Source organism: Thermobia domestica, chromosome 15 (assembly GCF_964235325.1).
Source record: "Thermobia domestica chromosome 15, izTheDome1.hap1.1, whole genome shotgun sequence".
Classification (NCBI taxonomy): domain Eukaryota; kingdom Metazoa; phylum Arthropoda; class Insecta; order Zygentoma; family Lepismatidae; genus Thermobia; species Thermobia domestica.
In genome coordinates, this window is record NC_137468.1 from 164,922,470 (window position 1) to 164,934,000 (window position 11,531).

The window sequence follows — 11,531 nt, forward strand, 5'->3', positions numbered from 1 at the left end:
TATTTTCCTTGATTTACTTTCTGGCAAGCATTCTCAAAATGTACTCTCGGTAATTTCTAAAATGTTTTAGAAACATTTTTGAGAAAATATTTTCGGGAAATATTCGGAATACATTAGGGAAACCAGAATGGAAATCTCCAGAGAAGGAAAACCTTTTGCAAATCAAGGAAAATATTTTCTTTTGGTTGAGGAAATATTCCTTGCTGTGTGGGAAGTCTTTGACCAGGTAATGACGACTGCTTTGAAAGAAATGGGGAGTATGAGAATTCAATCTGTCATATTTGTAGTTTCGTGTGGAGAAAGAACGAACTTGTGAACCAGTGGTTTAAGAAAAACTCAAGTTATTAATATAAACTTTGCCGACTTCATAAAAGAAATACGAAAGACATTTTGAATCGAAAAATATAACATACAAGTTTGCAAGCGGAGACAAAGAAACCTAACGTAACCAGACTAAAGACGGATCGTTTACCGCGTAGTCAACCGCGGTTCAGTAGTCAAGGTGCTTCTGCGAATGCACGTTGCAATTTTTTTTTCTTATTTTAGAATTTTTGATGGCGATTGATCAGCGATAACATACGTTTTATTATATTCAGATATTTGAATACTCGGATGTTTCAATACTTGAACTATCAAATCTTCAGGAATAATAATAGTAATAATAATTATTATTATTATCTCGTAGAAGATTAAAAGCTAGAAGCTAAATTATCGCTCAGGTCATACCATTACAAGGAGAAACGTGACATTTGGAAAGAATATTTCGGTTTGGTTTAATGTTGCTCACGAGAAGAGGAGTTTCTCATCTCGTTTCTAAAACAAATAAAATAACATGAGAATTAACATTTTACATTCGAGACGGGTCAGGGCTAAATCAAAATTTTCGTCTCTCTTTGGAGATGAGAATCGAGACGAGACGAAAAGTATCGTAAACATTTCCCGTCTTGTCTCGATTCTCGAAATAGTGTATGTCCATTCTTTAAGTAACAATTGCTCTGTAGACTGAATCTCATAGGCTATTTCGTTACATTGTATTTCAGAGCTCATTGAATTATGCTCTGTGTAGGTATTTTTGTAGCAAAGCTTTTATATTTACCTCTGTATATTCTAAAAATTAGTTTATTATATGCCTTACTGTCGCTTGATATTCAGTTATATTTATTACAGTTATTTTCCTCAAAACATACTTTCTACATGAAACTTCAATAAAAGGTTCTAGTTTAAAATGTTGGTAGTTGCAGAGGTGTGTCTTGAAGGTACGGAACCCTTTCCCCGAAATCTCTACTTTTAAGTAAGTTTTGCCAAATTTCAGGGCAAGTTTAAAACTATTATTATTATTATTATTATTATTATTATTATTATTATTATTATTATTATTATTATTATTATTATTATTATTATTATTATTATTATATCAACTCCATGTATAATCTTTAAAAGATATACGGTTTGTATCTGAATAGTAAAAGCTAATTGACTGTCGATCTCGGTCGTCTGGGAGTCTTCAGGAGGCAAGGACATCGGTCACGTCCTGGGTTTGAGTTCCGAAGGGGCAAGTATTCGGGCTCGAGCAAAAAATTGTTAAAAGTTATAGGCTTCATCCAAACATATTCAAAACAGCTGGGACCGGGTTTGGGCTTCTCAACGGCTCGAGCGGCTCGGCTTACAGCTCATTCAATATCGAACCGAATCGAGAAGTGAGCCGAGCCAACAGCTCACCACACCGAGCCGATTTGAGCCATCGGCTTAGTTGAGCTGAGTCGAAACGTGCTGATGAACTAGTTTCAACTTAGCTGGCTCGAACCGGTTGACATGAGCCGAGTAGGTGACCCATCCCAACCGAGAAAGCTCGAGCCATCGGCTCAATTGAGCTGAGTCGATGGCTTGTTCCAACTAAGCCGGCTCGGGTCATCGGCTCATCCCAACCGAGCCGACTCGAGCTGTTCGCTCAGTTGATACGAGCCGAGCCGGTTGATATCACTACCCGAGTTGGTCTTCTGCTTGGGCTCAAGAATTCGACCGTGCAGATCTCAGCCTTGATTTTAAGAACTACAGTATATACTTCTATTGGTGATTACGACATTTGAGGCTGTCTCGTAATAATAATAATAATAATAATAAACTCTTGTCTTCTCGTTATCTAGACGAGACGAGATACACTAAAATTGCCCCACGAGATGCACTAAAATTACGAGATGAGACGCACCTCTGTCGTGAGCAACACTAAAAGTATTCCACATTACTGCTTACATTTCTCATGGCTTTTGCTTTCCAGTCTGATCAGGCCAATATTTCAAAACGAGTTAAAACGAGCTGAACGAGCGAGCGAGCCATTATCAAACTCAACTCAACTCGAAACTAGACCTCGAAAACAGCGACTTGGCTCGGAACTCAATTCAAGAAAATTACCTTTGACTCGACTCAAATTGTACTCGAGTTGAATTGAATTTTGGCTCGACTTGTGCTCATCCCTATTCGTGTTTGTATTTTATGTTTCCACTTCAACAATGTCTACTCTTTTTTCTCCTTTTACCTGCTGTTTCTGGATTTCTCTTTCGGTGTCGTCCTTTATTTACACCGTGCAATATTCTTATTCCCAGCTTGTGACCCGCTTCAATGTCTTATTCAGTTTAGGCTTTTCTTCTTACATTGACTTCACATGTGATTGATTTAATTCTCACTTTCCACGCACGACCGATGAAAATGTTTTATTATTATTATTATTATTATTATTATTATTATTATTATTATTATTATTATTATTATTATTATTATTATTATTATTATTATTATTATTATTATTATACTATTGAACTTGCACGGCGAAATTACTGTATAATACGATATCATTTCTGTAATTTTACTCCATTGTATGTTATTTAGTTTATTAATGGGCACTAAATTGTCTCCAGATCAACGAATAAATTAACTACGGCATGCACTTTGGTGGAAATATCATTGCAATAAGATTATTGGTTCGTTCCAAGCATGTTCATGTAATGATATTTCCACCAAAGTGCATGCCGTAGTTAATTTATTCGTTGATCTGGAGACAATTTAGTGCCCATTAATAAATTAAATAACATACAATGGAATAAAATTACTGAAATGATATCGTATTATACAGTAATTTCACCGTGCAAGTTCAATAGTATAATAATAATAATAATAATAATAATAATAATAATAATAATAATAATAATAATAATAATAATAATAATAATAATAAAACATTTTCATCGGTCGTGCGTGGAAAGTGAGAATTAAATCAATCACATGTGAAGTCAATGTAAGAAGAAAAGCCTAAACTGAATAAGACATTGAAGCGAGTCACAAGCTGGGAATAAGAATATTGCATGGTGTTAATAAAGGACGACACCGACAGAGAAATCCAGAAACAATAGGTAAACGAAGAAAAAAAAAGAGAAGAAATTGTTGAAGTGGAAACAAAATACAAATACGAATAGGGATGAGCAGGAGTCGAGCCAAAATTCGACTCGACTCGAGTTCAATCCGAGTCGAGTCAAAGGTATTTTTCTTGTAGTACTTAAAATTATACTGTAGTTCTTAAAATTAAGGCTGAGACCTGCACGGTCGAATTCTTGATCCCAAGCAGAAGACCAACTCGGGTAGTGATATCAACCGGCTCGGCTCGTATCAACTGAGCGAAGTTGTTGTATTACTATACATCTGCTTCCGCCCCTGTCAAATCTGGTCGATCTCATTGACGCGACATATTTGCTTTTTTATACCCCTTTCTTCGTTTACTGAACAAAACAGTAACTATTCTGAAATATACTACTGCGCATGCCTCGTAGATAAATATTTCTGATGCCAATAGTTTCCGTTTTGTCCAAGGAATGTTCTTTTTCTTATTCCCAGCATGGCCCTTTTATTACATTATATGAAGAGCATGTAGGTCTAAATACCTCATGTATTACATATAATGTAGGTTTTACTCTTCCAGCAGAGAAGAAACATGTGATCATAGTATACAACCCACAGAAGTGATAGCTGGCAAGACAGTGGTCGTAATCCCTAACGACACAGGGAAAGAGTGGTGCCCTTCCCGCTAGTCTAGTCGCTAGCACGTGCGCCTTTGGTGTATGGAGTTCCGGGTTCGATTCCCGGCGGGAGAGCATCTATGATTTTTAACTGTTCTCGATGTTTCTGTGTTCGTGTCCCTGTCGTTATAAGTTATTAGAAAAAGCAAGTTAAACAAGTGAAGTAAGTAAAATTAGCAATAAGTAAGTTACTGAAACACGTTCAGTGAGTCAGTTAAAAAAAAAAGTGGACAAAGCACTGGCTTTTCGCGCCGTCCATGCGAGTTCGAATTAATCTCGGCTTGATTTTTATCCATTTGAGAGGAAATATTGCTTCTTTACGCTACAGATAGTCCACTCTTTTCGTATTTTTCGCTGTCGTTCACAGTTAAAGTAACTGACTATTATTCTTTCTACGAATGATGGATCTTCTCTTTGGCTTCATGTCAAACATGCACACGTAATGAAAAGACGCTGTCGATAATAATAATAATAATAATATGAAATATTAGTAGCTAACTCGTGTGTGTGTTTCGACAACATAATTTTATATTATTATGTGGAAATAAGTAAGGCTGGCTGGCGCCCCCCCCCTATTTTTTCGATGCTCTTTATGGGTCCACGGTGTCCAAAGTTGGTCCCATCCCAGTATCACCTCTCGATATAAGTTATTGACACTTTGCCTAAAGAGGGCTCTGCCGTGGCCCCATGAGTACCCATGACAATGACTCTTCGTTCCTTTTGCATTGAAATCGCTTACTTTTCTGAGTACTATGAGTGCATACTGTCCAACGTTGCTCCCATCGCTCTACAGTTTCTCGTTCTCTCGATATAAATTGCTAATATTTTGTTTGTAAGGGAGATATGGCGTTACAATCATTACGTTTGAAGAAGAATTGATTAAGATATTACCTTGCCATAAACAACACCTATTATTATTATTATTATTATTATTATTATTATTATTATTATTATTATTATTATTATTATTATTATTATTATTATTATTATTGTTTTACTTACCACTAATGTTGCCTACCTTTATTTGCAATGCAATGTATTACTAAAAAGCAAATCAAATAACACTCCTCGCCATTCAGGCTCCCGAACTCGAAATACATGAGTTCTCTGTGTTAGAGGAATGCACATTTATTATATTATTCTTTCAAATAACACGTTACACAAGTTACTTCACTTTCAATGTGTAATTTCATATCATCAGTAAAAATCATCTTGTTCCGATAGGAAAATAATCCCCTCCTGCAAAAAAAAAAAAAAAAAAAAAAACTGACCGTAGCGAAAGGGCGTGAACCTTCTTTAGGCGATTAATCGGGTCCAATATTTCAATAAGTTTCTGCACACAAATATTTCAGTAAAAGAGGAAAATTTATTCAAACTTTCTGAATACCTATTTATGGGCGAAATTTGGTTCCCTTGGAACTTTTTAAGAGTTTGAAGGGCCGCCATTTTGAACATTTTCATCTGATTATTCTGGTTAACGAACTCATCAAGATATTTCAACAATTAATGTTTGTGCCAAGTTTCGTCTCAATCCGCTGAAAATTAGGGTGGTTATGGCATTCACAAATAGCGTTATATATATATATATACAAATAGATAGATAAGTAGACACACAGAGGGAGAGAGAAAAAGTGTTTTTCTCCCTTCTCGCACCTGTGGTGCGTCAGAGCTAAACCGGGCCCCTTTGCAAAACGTATTGACCAACCTAACCTAAACACAAACCTCTTACTTGCTAACGTAGAAACGTGGTCGGGAGATGTAAGGCATGTAGAAATTGTATTTTTAATAACCATGAGTATGGTCCACTTCCATTTTTTTCTTTTTACTTATTGCAGCTACATCGGAACGTTCAATTTTTATTCTTCACTAATTGCAAATGGCGCTTACATTCAAAATATGAGGAATTTTCATGGCATTTGTTCGGATATTCTTCTCTTTGGAAATGAAGAAAAGAATAAAAGCAATACGCAAAGACAAAAAGTATTATCAGTACCAAACATTACCAATAATAATTGCTACGAAAAACTAAATACGACCTCTTTTACCATCTCTCATGAGTTGTATGCATTATTAACAAAAATGTTTAAAATGTCCTCGCTTAAGATTCGAACTTGCGTCCTTTGCATTTGTAAGCCAGCACCTTAACCACTACACCAAGATCAGGGCATGGTGATCGTTTAGTTGTCGGCGTATTTGTTGTATTTGTGTTTTATGTTCCCACTTCGACAATTTTTACTCTTTTTTTGTAAGTTTAACAGCTGTTTCTGGCTTTCTCTTTCGGTGTCGTCCTTTATTTACACAATGCACTATTCGTATTCACAGCTTGTGCCCCTCTGCAATGTCTTATTCAGATTAAGCTTTTCTTTTTGCCCCTCAGTAAACTTTTGATTGATTTAATTCTCATACTCTCCACGGATGGAGCGCAGGAATGCCAGACTCGAAAAATAGGTGTACATTTACTTTCCTGACAGATCATACATATCCTATATTACTGTACGAAATTTTTCGTTATGGCAATTTTCAAATTATAATGGGAGTGCTCTAATATATTCTTTGAGAAATTTAGGGTGAGGATCAAGGTACCACTGCCAAAATTTAGAGGTTCACCCAAGTTAGAGCAACTGACGCTTGTACTTCTCAGACCACCATTGGATATATAGTATTTTAGCCTTTTAGTAGCCACCTAGTACAAGTGATTTGTCTTTTATACTATAATGTTTATGGCATGTTGGTACCTCGGTTCGATCCGAATGTTGCTTCTATATGAAAGTTATGAAAGAATCCGTGTCCGAACGTTGCTTCTATATGAAAGTTATGAAAGAATTGTAATTTTTCAATTACTTTTGGTGGTCATCTAAATTTTGTCTATGCAAAGTGAGAATTGTCATGTCACCAAGCACAAATCGTTTGGAGGGCAACAAAGAGTATAAGAGTGAAAGAACTATGATTTTTCAACAATTGTATCAAATGATGTTCCTAAACTTATCCTCCATATATGTGTATACCTACTGTCGCTGACGCGCCTGCTCCATCAGTCGCACCCTAGGCAATCCTATTGCTAGATCCTCTTCTGACTCGATTAGATAAGATTTGAGTTTTCTAGTAGAGGTCTGCACGGGCCAGGATTTTTAGCCCGGCCCGGCCCGTGAATTTATAATCTGATGCCCGTCCCGAGTCCTAAATATATTTTAGCATTTAGAAACAAACCCGGCCCGAACTCGTGTGATAATCAAATGAGCCCGAATTACAGAAACTTAATAATTATCGCAAAATTGCATTTTATTTACAGCAATTAGAAGTTTAATTTCAATTGTGCTCTAAACGTTCTCCAGAAAGAACGTTACAATATCGTTTTATGGTATATTTACGAAGTTAGGCCTTAAAATTCCTAGAAATATGGTTCTATATTTAAAAATTTACGGCCCGGGCCCGAAGTGATATATGCTTTGTATTCCCGAGCCCGTGCAGACCTGCACTTTCTAGTGACCACATCGCACAGTTTGGTTGATGTTTTCTGTAGAAGTCCTGCTAAGGTGACTCTGCTCCAAGGAATGGGTGTGCATACCCCAGAAATTACTATTTAAAGTACAAACAGTCGATTCAGTAAGCAAAAGTATATATTTCATGAACATTTTTTTTTTAATCTGGACAATAAAGTTGCACCAGAATTAATTCACAAGGTACTAGGAGTGGATTTCCTGAAACAGTTTTATAAATTTATGTATTTTAGAACTACACCTTTCTTGTATTTATAATCAGTTCTGCACGCAAATAAACAATACAGTAGTCTAATGAACAAAGAAAATAGTTCGGCGAGAAAAAGAAACGCACAGACATTCATAGACAAGGACGGAACAACACTAATAGAACAGGAGCAGATAACAAGAAGATGGAAGGAATACATTGAAGAACTCTACAAAGAAGACAGAATGAACGAAGAATAGATAGAGAAGGAAGACGACGTCGATGAAAATAAATTAGGACCGTCAATTTTACAGTGCGAATTTGAGAATACTCTGGAGAAAATGCAACACGGTAAAGTTCCAGGAATAGATCAAATACCAACGGAAGGGATTAAGAATCTCGGAACAGCAACAAAGAAGAAACTATTTAATCTTATTAATGAAATATACATCTCGGGAAAAATACCAAGAGACTTTGAGAAAAGCATATTGATACCTATCCCGAAATGGAAAGGCGCACGGAAATGCGAAGAATACTGAACGTTAAGTTTGCTTGCCCATGCATCTTTAAATACTGTGCAAAATTATCGCACAACGAATAGAAGGAAAAATCGAAGAACGGCTATCGGAGAACCAGTTTGGATTCAGGAGAAAAAGGGGAACAAGGAAAGAAATATTGAGTCTACGGTTGATCATGAAACAGCACACCAGAATAAACAAACCAATTGTGATAACATTTGTAGATATAGAGAAAGCTTTTGACAAAGTAGATTGGAATATCATGTTGAGAGCGTTGAAGAATCTGAAAGTGGATTACAGAGACAGAAGGATAATATACCAACTTTATAGGAACCAGACAGCTGTTATAGGAAGAGATCAGAAGGAAGCAAGAATAAGTAAAAAAGTAAGGCAAGGAAGTGGACTTTCGCCCCTCCTGTTCAACGTCTACCGGTATATAGAAGAAGCTATGAAAGAATTCTTTGAGAAAAACGAGTAAGGTCTAAAAGTAAATGGTCAGGTTTTCAGCACAATAAGGTTAGCTGATGACATAGCATTGATAGCGGAGAACGATGAGGACTTGCAGGAAGCACTTTCAAACTTACATGACCAACTGAAAAAACATGCAATAAGAAAAAACGAAAGTGATGAAGTACACAAGAGAAGGACAGGGAGAGGCAAACGTATGGCTAGAGAAAATTGAAAACATTAAGACGTTCTCCTATTTAGGAAATCTAATATCCTCGGACGGAAGAAGTGAAAAAGACGTAATTTCCAGAATAGCGCAGTTTAAACAAGCATTCAATAAGAAAAGAGGACCACTAACATCAAGAAGTGTGTCGCTGGACGTTTGTAAACGATTTATTAAAGGATTTGGTATAGGGCGTGGTGCTTTACGGATCAGAGACGTGGACACTGAGAAAAGCTGAAATATTCAAGTTGGAGGCATTTGAAATGTGGTGTTGGCGTAGAATGCTGCGCATATCATGGACCGAAAGGAAAAGGAATGAAGACCTATTAAAGGAAGCCAATGAAGGACGACAGATCATGAAGGTAATAGGAAAAACAAGGAACAGAATGCTTGGCCATCTCATTCGGCACTCCGATTTAATCACTGTGCTCATATATGGAAAGGCAGAAGGAAAACCAGGAAGAGGAAGAGAAAGGATAGAATATTTAGATGCAGTTACGAAGAAGAGACATTATTAAAGTATAAAACAGTTCTCCCAAGCAAGAGGGAAGTTTTGATGTTTCCATGTTTCCCACTAACCTATGGTTGAGGTGAACAAGAAGAAGATTCTTAAACCAACTAGTAAATAATCGGAACCTGAAGAACGACTTGTTTCCCTTTGTATACTAATATACTAAAACATTTTTTGCATTATTGATAGTTACTTATTTTTTAGTTGGGGATTCTTGCTTAAATTTAATGGTCTTTATGCAGAGTTGTTCCGATGCGTGATTAGTGCCATACTAAAGGGTTCGACTAACAAATATTTCCTGCAATTGTGGGACATTTAGTATGCGCTAATTATACGTCTAAACGACTTTTCATAAGGCGGAATGGGCCTATGGAGAGTCGTTTTGACGTATGGTTAGTGTCATACTAAATGCCCCACTACTGCAGGAAACATATGTTAGTCCAACTCTTTAGTATGGCACTAATGACGCATCAGAACGACTTTGCATAAGGCCTAATACCTTTTCTCATTGCTTCTTTAGTAGAAAATAAGTCTTTGTCACTAGATATAATGTTAGATGCTCACGGAAAAAAAAAAAGAAAAACTACCGAGAAACTTGGGGCGGTATTCAGAGAGAATTCGTTAAGCAAAGGTTAGTCATATACTAGTTGGTAAGCATACTAACTCTTTACTAAGGAAGGTGCCCTTTTTGGCATTCAGAGTCTACTTTGAATACAACTAAAATGATGATTTGAGTATGATTAACTTATAGAACCCCAAATGTATCGGTGAGTAAAATAAATGTGGCAAGTACAGAAAAGTAGATGAGCGCATGCGTAGTCGGTAAAAATGAAAATACATGAATTACGAAATACGAAATGTTGTGTCCCACCCTAAACCGTGGGTAAAAGATTTGTCTCTGCTTTAGATTAACTAGTCACATGTGATTAACTTCGTCTAATATTGCGTTCTAATCACAGACTCTGAATACAATTTTGATAACCATCCGTTAGTCAACCCCGTAGTATGGTGTTAATCAGACGTCAAAAGGACTCTGCATAAGGCCCTTGGAGTCTTACTAAGGAACCGTAATTTTGGCGGCAAAAATACAGTTTTCCCATTTAAAAAAAAATCCCTTTAATATAAACTGACAAGATTGCTCAGCAATGGTGTACTGTAGGTAATTTACAATTGGAAAAGACAAATGCAGGAGAGGAAAAGGACAAATACCACGATGCTCCTTTTACAATTGGAAAAGGACAAATATCACGATGCTGGGCATATACATACATTCAGTGATATGTGTAATTCAGCTTTCATAGTTTTATTTTTGCCTCAGTTAAACACAGAAGTAGAAAAGTATTTCTAGTATGAATATAATGAATTTCAAATTGATAATAGACTAGGGCTGCGTATGCGAAATAAAATTTTAACCGTACGCAATTACTTAAAAGCATTGGAACAGGACTTCAAAACATACAGGGCCTTATGCAGAGTCGTTTTGAAGCGCGATTAGAGCCATACTAAAGAGTTCGACTAAAGTATGTCTCCTGCAGTAGTCTGGCTTTTAGTATGACACTAATCATACGTTAAAACTCCTCTGCATAAGACTGACAATCTTCAACAAGAAATTTTTAAATTAATTGGAACGATATCTTCATATTTTCCTGTATCATTTCAATAATAATAATAATAAAATGAATAAACCATGTATTTCAAGTACAACATAGCATTTTTGGAGGATAGGGGAAAATTGCCCCCCTGAGTTTGAGATACCCATGTCTTTTAATAAATTGTATTATAATAAAATAATAAAAAGTGTGAAAGTCTTATGTCGGAGGACTATTTTGCCTCTCCTTGGCAAACCTTGAAATGACGCTACTGGAAACAACGAACATTTTTTAAGAATTTGTGGTTTTCATGGAGTGAATAGGTGAGTATCTATTTCTTGTAATAGACTTCATTGACATGTGTTTACTTATCTTGTTTAGCGACCAATCGAATTATTTACAATTTTATTTAACGACAAAAAAGAGACTTTCTTGTATCTTTTAACGTAGCTAATGCGACAGGGTCAGCCAGTAACAAAGAGAAATATAAAATAT